Source organism: Odocoileus virginianus, chromosome 14 (genome assembly GCF_023699985.2).
Source record: "Odocoileus virginianus isolate 20LAN1187 ecotype Illinois chromosome 14, Ovbor_1.2, whole genome shotgun sequence".
Taxonomy (NCBI): Eukaryota; Metazoa; Chordata; class Mammalia; order Artiodactyla; family Cervidae; genus Odocoileus; species Odocoileus virginianus.
In genome coordinates, this window is record NC_069687.1 from 60,517,161 (window position 1) to 60,530,758 (window position 13,598).

The 13,598-nt window shown below is 43.8% G+C and overlaps 1 long non-coding RNA gene across 1 annotated transcript; it reads left to right on the plus strand.

Annotated features, from left to right (window-relative positions):
* The first annotated feature begins 977 nt into the window (after nt 1-977).
* LOC110126034 (uncharacterized) lies at nt 978-7,620 on the plus strand. Its single transcript, XR_011491267.1, has 3 exons — nt 978-1,091; nt 2,464-2,620; nt 7,319-7,620. It is a non-coding gene; the product is annotated as an uncharacterized lncRNA (long non-coding RNA).
* The last annotated feature ends 5,978 nt before the right edge of the window (nt 7,621-13,598 follow it).

Here is a 13,598-nt window from a genome sequence, read left to right on the forward strand (position 1 = left end):
GCTGTGATGGCCAAGCACTCATAGGTATGTGCTCAGTTGCTCAGCGGTGTCTGACTGTGTGACCCCAGGGACTATAGCCCGCCAGGCTCCTCCGTCCATGGGAATTTCCCAGGCAAGAATACTGGAGTGGGTTGCCACTTCCTCCTGTAGGGGATGTTCCCGACCCAGGGATTGAACCCATGTCTCCTGAGTCTCCTGCGTTGGCAGGGGTCACCTGGGAAGCCCTAAAAATATGTATACATATGCAAAAGTGCCCTGGGTTCACCAGTGGCTCAGACGGTAAAGAATCTGCCTGCAATGCGGCCTGGGTTCAATCCTTGGATTGGGACGATCCCCTGGAGAAGGAAATGGCGGCCCACTCCAGGATTCTTGCCTGGAGAATGCCCACGGACAGAGGAGCCTGGTGGGCTACAGTCCGTGGGGTCGCACAGAGTTGGACACGACTGAGCGACGAAGCACACACAATAGAGCAGAAGTGCCCGCATCCTAAGTGTGCGGCCTGAGGACTGTGTGTGTTAGCACGTTGAACACTCTTGAGTTAAACAGCACCCAGCCCGCGAAACAGAGCATTACAACATCCCAGAAACCTCTGTCTGCTCCCCATCCACAAAGACGACACCTGTCTTGACGTCATCCACCATGGATCAGTTTTGGTTGTTTCTGCGCTTGGGAAGGACACTGCAAGTCTCTATATAGCAGACTAACACACATATGCTTCTCTGTGTTTGGTTTCTCCTGCTCGGCGTTATGTCTGTGAGATTTGCCCACAGCGCTAAATGAAGTTGTAGGTCGTTCATCCTCATTGCTATCAAGTATTCCACTGTGTGAATACAGCAGTTAATCCCTCCGTTCTTCAGTTGATGCACAGTGAGTTGCCATTTGGGGGCTATTCTGATTGGTCACAAGCCTCAGTTTTGAAAAAGTATTTGGTAAAGCATCACAATAGGTGCTGAGTAATTAGGATTCCAGAATGATCACCCCATCATCAGTTTGGCTCCCCAGATGCTTGGGGTTGGCAGGTGAAGTCAGGGAAGACTGGGACGCCTACAGTGCCAAGTTTATTTCGAGAAGAACTGCATTAACAAGCCTAGGTGGGAAGGAATACGGGGTCAACTCACGCCCTGAGATGTTACCAGAAAGGAGCCCGACTCCTGGTGGTCAAGAATCCTGCTGGTCTCAGTCCCGCAGGGAAGACCATGTTACAACCAAAAGTCTTTGAGACAATGAGGAACGTTATAATTAATGATCCAGATAACTCAAGTGTCATGACATTGTTGGAGGATGGGGACCTTGAGACCTGTAGATTACATTTTGAGGTAGAACTCTGTGACCACAAATTCAGTGCTGTTCTCTGCAGTCAATATTTCAGGGAAAGCTTGGCTGTAGGTGACCTGGAATGGCCAGCATTTTAAACTATGTATTTTAAGTTATGGGCATAGCTCCTAAGTAAAAATGACATAAACAAAGGATGTTCTAAAGGTCGTTAGTCTTTGGAAGATACCCAATTACATACCCGACCATGTTTGGAAAAGTCGAATGAAGTCAGAGAATCTTCGTTCAGAGAATTACCAGGAGTCAGAGAATCTGATGACAGCAGAGTGTGGGGACAGGTACTGTAAACCAAGGCTCAGAGATGCCGGATAACTCTCTGAATCATGTACACAACTACTGGAAACAGAAATGCATCTTTTATTTTATAAGATTTTTAAAATTTTCTTATTTAAAAAAGTTTTATAAAATGTGTGAAGGTTACACTCCATTTATAGTTATTACAAAATATTGGCTATAGTCCGTGTGTGGTACAATGCATCCTTGTAGACTGTCTCACACTTGTGGCCTGTATCACGCCCCTCCCCTCCCCCTCCTCAGTGAGGAGTGAAAGACTAGCAATCACTAGTGTTTTTAGTTTTTTGAGAAACCTCCATACTGTTTCCCGCAGTCGCTGTGGGTGTGGAGCAAAGGGAACCCTGGTACACTGTTGGTGGGAACGTAAATTGGTGCCGTCACTGCCAAAATACCGATTTAAAATTATTGTAGTTTTATAAATAAGCTCTTCCTTTCTTCCCTGGTTTCCACACAATTTCACAAAATTAGTAATAGGTATGAAATTTCTTTGACCTAATAGCATTAAAATTTTGTTTTCTGATGCTTGTTAACACATGATCATTTTGGCAAAATTGAACATTGAGAAATATATAAGGGGGAAAACAAAAAACACCCATCCCCCATCCAGTTGGCCTCTGTTCACATTTTGATAAACTCTTAAAGCCATCATGGTTTTCACTTCTCTCTCTCATGTAGTCTATTATACAGGGTCATACTGTATAATAGCAATTTAAATCCTCTTTATAACTTACTGTCATATTGTGAATATCTTCAAATATTATAAAGAGACTTGAAAAGCAGCATTTTTGTCTATCATATGGATGTGTCAAATTTCTTTAACTACTTCTTCCATCACAGTGGAGTACAGTACACTTCCAATTGATTTAACCAAGACATGGCTCCAGATTCAAGGCCAGAAGAATGATGCAAACTATAAAGAAATTGGGTATTGTGGGATGTTGCATGTGTTAGTGATGACAGGCAGAGAAGAAGACCTGAAAGCGCTGTATTCAGGGTAAGTAGACCCTTGTGTGTTTATACTTCTCTGCTGATCTTTCAAATGAACAGGCTTCACACTAAGACTTTATATAGAAAAAGTATAAGTTTGGGGTGTATTTGAAAAGAGCAAGTAATGATGGTTGATTTTTTTCATTGTTCATTTCAATTTTGTTTTCTGTATACACATTTTATGTAGTGAATATTGTGAAACTTTGTTTTAATTATTTTCAAATACAGATAATAATACAAAAATTATGTTTGTTTTAAAACATTCTGTAGTTTCCTTTTTCACTCTGAAAATAGCCGACCCCTAGGTTCTTCTGAATTACGGAGGTTTTTTTCTATAAGGAACCAACCTATTTAGCATATTAAAAAGCAGAGGCATTACTTTGCTGACAAAGGTCCATCTAGTCAAAGCTATGGTTTTTCCAGTAGTCATGTATGGTTGTGAGAGTTGGACAATAAAGAAAGCTGAGTGCCAAAGAATTGATGCTTTTGAACTGTGGTGTTGGAGAAGATTCTTGAGAGTCCCTTAGACTGCAAGGAGATCCAACCAGTCCATCCTAAAGGAAATCAGTCCTGAATACTCATTGGAAGGACTGATGCTAAAGCTGAAGCTCCAGTACTTTGACCACCTGATGTGAAGAACTGACTCATTGGAAAAGACCCTGAAGCTGGGAAAGATTGAGGGCAGGAAGAGAAGGGGATGACAGAGGATGAGATGGTTGAATGGCATCACTGACTCGATGGACTTGAGTTTGAACAAGCTCCAGGAGTTGGTGATAGATAGCGTAGCCTGTTGTGCTGCAGTTCATGGGGTTGCTAAGAGTGGGACAGGACTGAGCGACTGAACTGAACTGAACTTGCTATAAGGAAAATGTTGCGGTATTCTCTGTGGATAAGAGGTGCAGTGGGCTTCCCAGGTGGCTCAGTGGTAAAGAATCTGCCTGTTCAGTCCCTGGGTGGAGAAGAACCTCTGGAGAGGGAAATGGCAACCTACTCCAGGATTCTTGACTGGGAAATCGCATGGATAGAGGAGCTTGGCAGGCCTGGCAGGCCCCAGTCCCTGATGTCACAAAAGAGTCGGACTCAGCGGCTAAACAACAGCTCCCATATTACGGCTGATAATATTACCCACCTTGCTGCATTCTGGGTTTCACTGTATCAGTTATAATAGATTCTCCCCAAATTATAATTTATACATATGAAAATACTCCTGTCAGTATAGTGTGGCTGTCTGTCTTCTTTCCTGTTTTCTCTAAGGGAGGAAAAACTGTGATTTGTGGGTTTTCCTTTAGCAAACATGTCTGTACACAGTAGTGGTGAGAATCCATTTACTAGAGTTCTCAGTTTAGAAAAGCCCGTGAATTTGCTACCCAGAATCCCATGCCGGCCAGGAGGGAGCTCAGGAGGTGAGTACCCTGTGGGGCTGGATGCAGTGTCTTGGGTCTCCTCCCCACTCCCCACCTGAGTGTTCTCGCAGGAGAAACCAAATCCTGTGTGCAGTTGACAGCATGTACCACATAAAGTGCATGAATGCATTACCTGCCACGATGCTATCATGCTGTATTATCATCTGAGCTCGTCTTCTCCAACAGCCAGCCCGCAGCCCAAACAAGTGAAACCGATACCCAGAGGAGGGTTAGTTCCAGGGAGTCACGGCAGGTTAGAGGCCTAGCAGCTGCCCCTGAAAGAGGAGGAAAACTGCCTTCGTTGGAAGGTGGAGGGGGTCTCCTTGTTGGATGAGCAGGGGACACAACTTAGCTCAGGCAGCCTCGGGCTAATCCACTGTCCACAACCCAGTTGCTCAGAGGATGCAGGAGAGTCCTAATGAGGTCTGAATGACCCCCATGAATTTTCCAGATTGTTACATGCTTTCAGAGCAAAAAATGTTTCTGTGTGTGTGTTTTCCTTTAAAAATTTTTTTGACATACAATACTGTATTAGTTTCAAGTATACAGCTTCAGATTCTTTTCCATTATAGGTTATTTTAAGATACTGAATATAGTTCCCTGTGCTGTATAGTAAATCCTTGTTTATATGCTTTGTTTATAGTGGTATGTATCTGTTAATCTCATGCTACTAATTTGTCCCTCCCTCTCTCCCCTTTCCCCATTGGTAACCTTAAGTTTCGTTTCCATGTCTGTGAAAATATTTTGTAACTAAATCCATTTGTACTATTTTTTAGATTCCACATATAAGTGATTTCATATAATATTTGTCTTTTTCAGTTTACTTCACTTAGTGTGATAATCTCTAGGTCCATCCATGTTGCTGCAAATGGCAATATTTCATTCTGTTTTAAGATTGAGTATTATTCAATTGTATATGTGTATGTGCCATATCTTCTTTATCCATTCATCTGTTGATGGACAGTAAGATTGCTTCCATATCTTGGCTATTGTAGATTGTGCTGCTATGAACATTGGGATACATATATCTTCAAATTAGAGTTTTTGTCTTCTCCAGATACATGCTCAGGAGTGGGATTGCTGGGTCATGTAGTGACTCTATTTTCAGTTTTTTAAGGAACCTCCAGACTGTTCTCCAGAGTGGTTGCACCAATTTACATTCCCACCAACAGTGTAGGAGGGCTCCCTTTTCTCCGCACCTCTCTAACATCATTTGTAGACTATTTGATGGTGGCAGGGCAGGAATTAGAAGTCACTTATTCTACACACACACCTGCACACATCCTAGGCTCTCACTTCATGCTGGTGAAGACATGTAACCTTGACATGTGGACAAGCAGAATGCAGTGAGAGTTAAATGATTCTTTTCAGAAGAAGCTGTGGTCTCTCAGTGTCTGTGTCCTTTTTTGATGTGTTGAATCATATCACTTCAGCCCCGGGCTAGCCCCTCTGTTTCCTACCACTTTCTCTGCTCCACCAGTATGCTAGCCTCTTCTCAGTCTCCCAATAGGATTGCTAATATTTGTTCAGGAACGTTCCTGCCACCTGGAGTCCTCTCTCTGTATCTTTCTCTTTGTTTCATTTCGGTTCACAGCAGGGTGCCAGTTTTCTCCCTTTCTGTTAATAAAAATTAAGCAATCAGTTTCCTTCCCCTCCATTACACTTAATTCCCTCTGTAACTCAATTATTATTGTAACTCTGGCAAGTGCTTTGCAAGGCAGATGGCAGGAAAGACACATTGCCAAAATAAAGGGCATTGTTTGCAGAGGAACATTGTTTACATGAAGGTGATGATGCTCTCCTTCCAAGGATAGATTATTTTTTCTGAAATCAAGTTCATCTTTAACTCTATTAATGTAATAAGCTTATGCACGTGCTGCCAAGGTTAATATAAGCACATGTGACGAATGATAGGAACCACTGAAGATGCTGCATATATACTATATTCCTTATTCAGGGGTCATAGGAAGTTAGGATAAACCTATTATATGATTTTTTTTTATTCCAAGAATAATAAATACAATGAATGCAGTGCCTTTTGCAAGTGCTGGTATATCTGATTTGTAAAAGTGTCCTAGATTGCATGCAATGTGTTTGTCACAATGGACAGCAAGGCTGGCAAGTTAAAAATATGGTCGTTTGTAACCAGACTCAAGAAGATGCAGTGTGGCCAGGAATGGCCAAAGGGTTCTAGCTCTAGTGAAAACTCCAGTTGTTTGATTGATTGATTGATTGCCAATGATGGGGTGGGAGAGAGATGTAGGAAGAGGACAGGGATCCTTTGTAACTTTCCTGACTCCTGGTGACTCCCGGAAAGAGGGGAAGGGAGACGTCCTCAGGAGATCCTCCTGCCCAGGTCAGGCCCTACTGGGTATCAGCAGCCTCTTTCTGTATTGTATTATGAACCAAAGTGAAAATGCTAGCCGCTCAGTCGTCTGACTCCTTGCAACCGCATTGACTGTAGCCCACCAGGCTCCTTGATCCATGGGGTTTTCCAGGCAAGAATACTGGGGTAGGTTGCCATTCTCTTTCCAGAGGATCTTCCTGCATCGCAGGCAGGTTCTTTACCACCTGAGCCACCAGGGAAGCCCCCATTGTATTAGGTTTGTCTATTAAATTAAGAGGCTCTTTTCTATGGTTCAGCTACAAAATTGATCTTCTTACGTTTATAATCACACAACATTTGTAATGCTTTCTGCCCTGTTTGTAGAAACACTTCCATTTCTTCCTGCCCCTGCCTTTCGGGCCTGTATCTAGAAATTTGTTTCTCGCAGAAAGCATGGGAGTTCCTGAACTAGGATCTCAGAATCAAGTCTTACTGGTGGAGAGGTCTGCTACCACATCTCCTGGCTTTAAAGAGAAGTTGGACACCTGTGTCCCATTAATTCACATAGTGGATGTGAGCTTATCAGGGCACATGAAGCTGGAGTGTCTGGCCAGAATTTCCCTCTCCTAAAATCACACGGATAAAAATTACAGAAGTAATTAATAGACAGAAATGTAACAAGATACATTTTCTTTGTTTTAGAACAGCAAGAAAACATATTCACTGCTGAAAAGCCAGAAAATATTAGTAAGCCTAAAAAAGAAAACCATTAAATCACCTATAATTCTACCCCATGGAATTAACAGCCATCAACATTTTATTATACCTCAACTTTTTTTTATGCATTATATGATCTTAAAAGTGGAATTTGCCACACATTTTCCATTGTAACCCATTTTTCCTTCAGTAGCATATTATCAGTGCTGTTTCCATTTTTTCTTTCTTCAGTAGCTTATTGTCAAAAATTCTGCTTCAGGGCTTGCCGTGGCCCAGTAGTTGAGAATCCACCTTGCAATACAAGAGACATCCTTGGTCCGGGAAGATCCCACGTGCCTCGGGGCAACTAAGGCCATGTGCCATAACTACTGATCCTGCGCTCTAGAGCCTTCAAGCTGCAGCTACTGGGCCCACGTGCTACAGTTACTGAAGTCTACCTGCCTAGAAACTCTGCTCCACAACAGGAGAAGCTGCTGCAATGAGAAGACCATTCACACAAGAAAGAGTAGCCCCAGGTCGCCAAAAGTAAAGAAAGCTTGAGCGCAGCAACAAAGATGCGCCACAGTCAAAAAATAAAGTAAATAAATAAGTCTTTTTAAAAAATGCTGCTTCAGAATCATTTTTAAAGGCAACAAGGTTCTCTGCTACATGGATATACCATAATTTAACCAGTTCCCTGTGGTTGCACATTCAGAAAGGCATGTAGCTATATGTACTGCAACTGACTTTTCCATTGTTAAGACTTTGTAGATTATGTATCTGTGACCCTAGGACAAAGTTGTAGAGGTGGAACTACTGAGTCAAAACTTATTGGAAATTTTAAGGATTTTGATATCTATTGCCAAGTGACTTCCTGAAAGGCTCTATGATACTTTGGAAATTATAATTTTTCAAGGCTGCATTCTTTTATGTTCAGTATGTGAAGAAGCACTGCTTGGATACATGTTTCTCGTATGTTCCATTCAGCTCTGTGGCCTGGCATCCTTGGCCCTGGGGTTCTTTACCAGCAATTGTAATTAGGATTCTTCTTAGTGCAACCAGTTTTTCAAGGTCACCAGTTATTTTGAAACGTATCCCTCATTTATCCCACTATTACCATGTTTAGCATTACAAATCAGTGGCCCTAGGCTTGCAATGGGATTCAGATGTCTGTTCTCTTAGTCATTTTCATAATTTATTTGAAGAATTTTGCTCAATATTCATAGAGCCAAATGTTCAAGCAGTTGATCTGCCAGGCTGTGATGGCCCTGTCACTGCACGTGAGGCCCCTGCGTCTGGGGCAGGACAGGGTGTGGGGGGCGGGGGGCTCTGAGAGGCACAATACAGGTAACGTTCTTTTGGCTCCATCCCAAGACCACAGCACGCAGATGGTGCGGGACAAAAGGCGTGCATGGCCCACCTCATTCAGCTGTTCCTCCAGCCTTCCCCTCAGCCCTCCTGGGTCTGTCCCCTCTCCCCCCATCTCTACTCCACCGCAGATTGACAAAAGGCCATGCTCAAAATACCCCAAATGTGGGTCCAGGGTGGTGAAGTCGAAAGGGGAGTGGTTTTCTGTCACTCAGTCCTCTCATTAGACTTTGTCTTCCCTCCCCTCTCCCAACGTCAAAGAAATAAAGTCCATCTAGGTGCCAACAAATCCTTCTGATAGAACGGTTGCTATAGCAACTTTATAGCAATGAATTCAGCAGCAAACCATTCAGTCGGAAGGTGTTGGCTCAGAAACTGCTCTGCGTGGGGCCCCACCTTCTTTTGAGACGAGATAGTCCTCCATGACCCAGAGTCTTAGTTTTGTTACTGTGTTTCAGGCACAATCCTTTGTTAAGGTGTTTGATTTAAGTGGAAATAAGACTCCCAGGGTGCAGCAGTGGGAGGGGGAGTGTGGAAAAGTGGGGTGGAGAATAGCTGAAAGACTGGAAAAATATGACAAATACAAGAGGATGATTTTTTAAAGGGGAAAGGGAGGAGGGAAAGCTTAAATAGCATCAATTCATTCAAAACCAGGTGCAGAAGAATAACATAAATCCTGTGCTCTGTGAGACGGTCAAACAAAATCAGCTCTATCTAATGTATGGGCTGGTTTAAAACAAACCTCATGTTATTATTAATATAATCCCTGCTTTGTAAGCCATGACATTTAGCCGGGTAATTAAATAATAATTGAATGAGTCTGCAAGGCAGAAAGGCATAAAACCAGGCAGAAAGGCATATTCCCCGGAGGTGATTTTGATCAAATATTGACTTACTCTTCAATATTAATGATGGGAATTTAACATTATATTTTATATTTACATATTAACTTGGTTTGAAAGACCTTTTGTAATTTATAAATTCTCGAGTTACACATGTGACTTGAATTAAAAGCACAAAGGAAGAACGTAGGGGATGGGGGACGTGCAAACACAAGGTGTATGTGGGGGTGGGGGGGTGGGAAGGTCGGCACACCTTCACTGCAGTTAGTCCTGCATCTGCTGAGGTCTTTCACCTATTGTGGTCTTCATGTCTGTGTTGTAGATACTCTGAATGTTCTTTTTTTTTTTTAATTTTTTTTTTCCCATTTATTTTTATTAGTTGGAGGCTAATTACTTTACATCATTGCAGTGGTTTTTATCATACATTGAAATGAATTAGCCATGGATTTACATGTATTCCCCATCCCGGTCCCCCCTCCCACCTCCCTCACTCTGAATGTTCTTATTCTACAAAGATGCTCACTTCACTCTGGGCGGAAGAGGAGCTCCCTTTTCAAGCAAAGTCCGTTCCCCTCCTAGCCTTTCCAGCAAGCCAGATAGAGAAGGGCACGATGTCCCGAACCAGGGGGGGTTGTAAAGGGTTAACAATGGCTCTCCAGAAAGAGTGTGCGTGTGTTCACACACATGCGCTGTGCTGTGCGTAGTCGCACAGTCATGTCTGACTCTCTGTGACCCCATCAGGCTCCTCTGTCCCTGGGATTCTCCAGGCAAGAATACTGGAGTGGGTTGCCATGTCCTCCTCCAGGGGATCCTCCTGACCCAGGGATCGAACCCGGGTCTCCTGCATTGCAGGCAGATTCTTTACCAGCTGAGCTACCCAGGAAGCCTGCATACAGACATAAATTTATTTTAAATTTCACTGATATAAAGGATATATGGCAGACAATTTAAGAAGAAAAATAAAATGCAACATTATAGCTTCCTAAATTCATAGTCAATTTATTTTCATAGAGGGCTTTTTTGTTTTTTGCTGAAATTTTGTATCTGTAGTCAATCTACAGTTATCACTAATTTGTTCAGTGCTTGTAATGAACAAATAAGAATAGTCCTTAACACGAATGCTAACTGATATCTTTGTTTCTGTCGAGTATGATAAAAGCAAACCAACATGTCTGGTCGATGCATGTGAGTGATTTCTTTGCTGAATCAGGTTGTAGGTTTCCAATGCTGGAAGAATATTCCCTCAATGTTTGATGCTATTCACAACTTGATGGCTCTGCACATGACATATATTTAAGTTTAGTTCGCCTTATTAGCATTTTTCATCACATTCTTAAGTCTGAACATAGATAAAACAGTAAGTTAAGCCTTGATTTGTATCATTTGCAATTTCCATTCTTATCCCAGCAGATTTTCAGCTCCCAATGTGATGTCACCAAACACAGGGTTAAGAAGAGATGAGCAGAGGAACACTGTTAGACAGTATCGCCCTGTGTAGGCACAAAAATTTCAATAACCTCAAGAGCATAGCTAATAATAAAATGCAGTAAAATAATTAGGAAATGACCAGTTTTGAGTATTTATTGCTTTTAGTAAGCTCTTTAATTAACAAATGATTGAATTTTAATAATTGCCATATTTAATGATTGTCTCACAGAATTCCTGAAAATTTTGCACTTGACTCTTGGGAGCTGGGAAAGACTGGCTCCAACACACCGGTTCTCCTGGACCCCTAGTGTGCTCACCTCTCCGGGCAGCCTCTGTCTCGGGTCACACCCAGGCTGCTCATACCCTCGCTATCCCCTGCCACCTGTTTGCACTCTGCTGTCCTCCACCAGGAAGCGCAGTACTAGCTCCCAGGGACCCAGCACCTGCTCCATGCTATGCCCCTTGAGTGCCTGGCCAGACCCTGGGGCTGTGCCCTGGGTGGCTTCTTAGCTGTCGTATCCTATGGCTGTTTCCCTCTGCCCTGAGTCGCCACTGTCTGCAAATGTGTAAGCACATTCGTGTCCCCAGCCCTGCTCTGCCCTCTGCCTGACTCAAGACCCCCACCTACTTTGCCTGAGTTCCCTCCAACTGGCTGCACAGGCTCTGTTCTCTCCACAACTAGGGAATTGGAATTTTTTTTTTTTTTCCTGCTTGGCGGCTCTCAAGTGTGTACTCTGTAAAAAAGGAGGAATGAAAGCTTGTATTTTCTGGGTTCCCTTCCAGGGCATGCTTTTCCTTGCTTGGGACACTCTTTGTCACAGTGGCAACCCTTCCCACCACTTTCAGTTTGGGCTACGCTGCTTCATTTCTCTCGGATGGCATCAGGGGCAACAAGCTCAGCTTTCTAGCACGTATATGTTTCAGGGATAGATCCAACCCCCTTGTGTGTATATGTATTAAACAGGAAAGAAATGGCATAGAAAGCCATTCTTATATTAGGCTAAACCCTTTTGCTTACAAATAAAAACTGGCTAAAGCAAGAAAACAAAAGGAATGTATTAGTTCATATTTAAGATGTCCAGAAATGAAGCTGGATCCAAGGGTCAGAGGAAAATATTGTGACCTTTCTCTCTTTTATTTTCCATCTCTTTCTCCTGTCTATTGGCCTCATTCTTTCCTCCTACAAATAAGGTTTCCTAGGCGCCAGGAAAGGGGCCTCAATGGCAACTCTAGGCTGCCCCGGCCTCACTCAGCAACCACAGTGGAAAGAGAGCATGTATCTTTCCATGAACAGAAAGAAGGGAAGGACTTGCATTGGCCCTGCACTGGTCCTGCACCCAAGCCAGACTGGCCATGTGAGTTCTGCTGGAACTGGCTTCTAGCAGGCGAAGAGGGAGGGTACAGCCAATGCTGTCAGTTACCCCCGCCCTGCCCTCTTGGCCCTGTCCCTTTCAGGGCTCACCTGCTACACATCTAAGTGTCAGGCCCTGCTTCTCTTTGCCTGGGGGCTTTGGCATTCAGGCAAGGTAGGCCAGAAGTGCCTGCCATCTGCCCCCAACCAGGGAGTTGGTGGATCAAGACCGCAGTCCTCTGGCCCTGCATGTGGGCCAAGCCTGGGTTCCATGAGCATGGATGGACATGAGCTCCATGCCCACAGAGCTCACTAGCTTAAAGACACAGCCTTGGCTGAATTCCTTCCCTCTCTTGTCTCAGGTCCTCACTCTCTTACCAGTGTTGGCTGGCCTTGCCTCATGAACAGACTGTGTTGCTAAGTCACTTCAGTCCTGTCTGCCTCTTTGTGACCCCCTGGACTGTAGCCCACCAGGCTCCTCTGTCCTCGGGATTCTCCAGGCAAGGATACTGGAGTTGGTTGCCATGCACTCCTCCAGAGGATCTTCCCAACCCAGGGATCCAAGCCTGTTATATCTCCTGCATTGGCAGGCAAGTTCTTTACCACCAGCGCCACCTGGGAAGCCGCATGAACAAACTACTTACCCTTGAAACCTTGTATCAGGATCTGCTTCTGGGAACCTCAAGCTAAGACACAGAGGACCTACAATTAACCCCTCTAGGAATATGTGGCCTGTGAGGGACATCCCTGCATGCCTCACCTCGCCTGCCCCAAGGAAAGAAGGTGCTGGCAGACCAAAACAACAGAGACCTACAGCATCTCCAACTGTTCTAATCACTTTCTTGGCACCAAGGGTCTGCTCTTTCCCTCCCAACTTTCAGAGTTAGGTGATAGGATCTCCCTCTAAGATCCCTCCCATCCTTTTTGTCCTTCCACCCTAGCACCCCAATGTGGATTTGATTCCTCTGTGGGGAAGATCCCCTGGAGGAGGGCATGGCAACCTATTCCAGTGTTCATGCCTGGAGAATCCCGTGGGCAGAGGAGCCTGGTGGACTACAGTCCATAGCTTGGCAAAGAGTCAGACAGGACTGAAGCGACTTAGCATGCACACCAGCACTGCCCCTCACCATCATAGAAATACTGATGCCGAGAGTGGCTGGACCACACATCCACAGGAGTCCTCCAGCTCACCCATTCTTTTATTCCAGTTTCAGACAATTAAATAAACACTTGATTTCTAAGATTTCCCAAAGGATATTTTTAGGTTGTAAGTAAATATACATAGGGACAATTCATATAAACTTGCTATTCATGAAATTTATTTTTAATACAGGGTTTTTTTTTCCTTCATTTTACCCCATGATTGTCTGTGAAACACCAAGCTGTTGGTTGACCTTCCCAAAGAGAGTCAACAGAGAGGCTTGTTGTAGGCCAAGGATACACAGATAGGGTGCCTGCCTCTCTGTGTTCTGTGAAGGATCTTGGGATTTTTCTTAGGTTCTGATTTCTGCTTACTTTTTCCAGAGGTTGGAAAATCATTTATACATTGGCTTTTTTTTTTTTTAAACCTT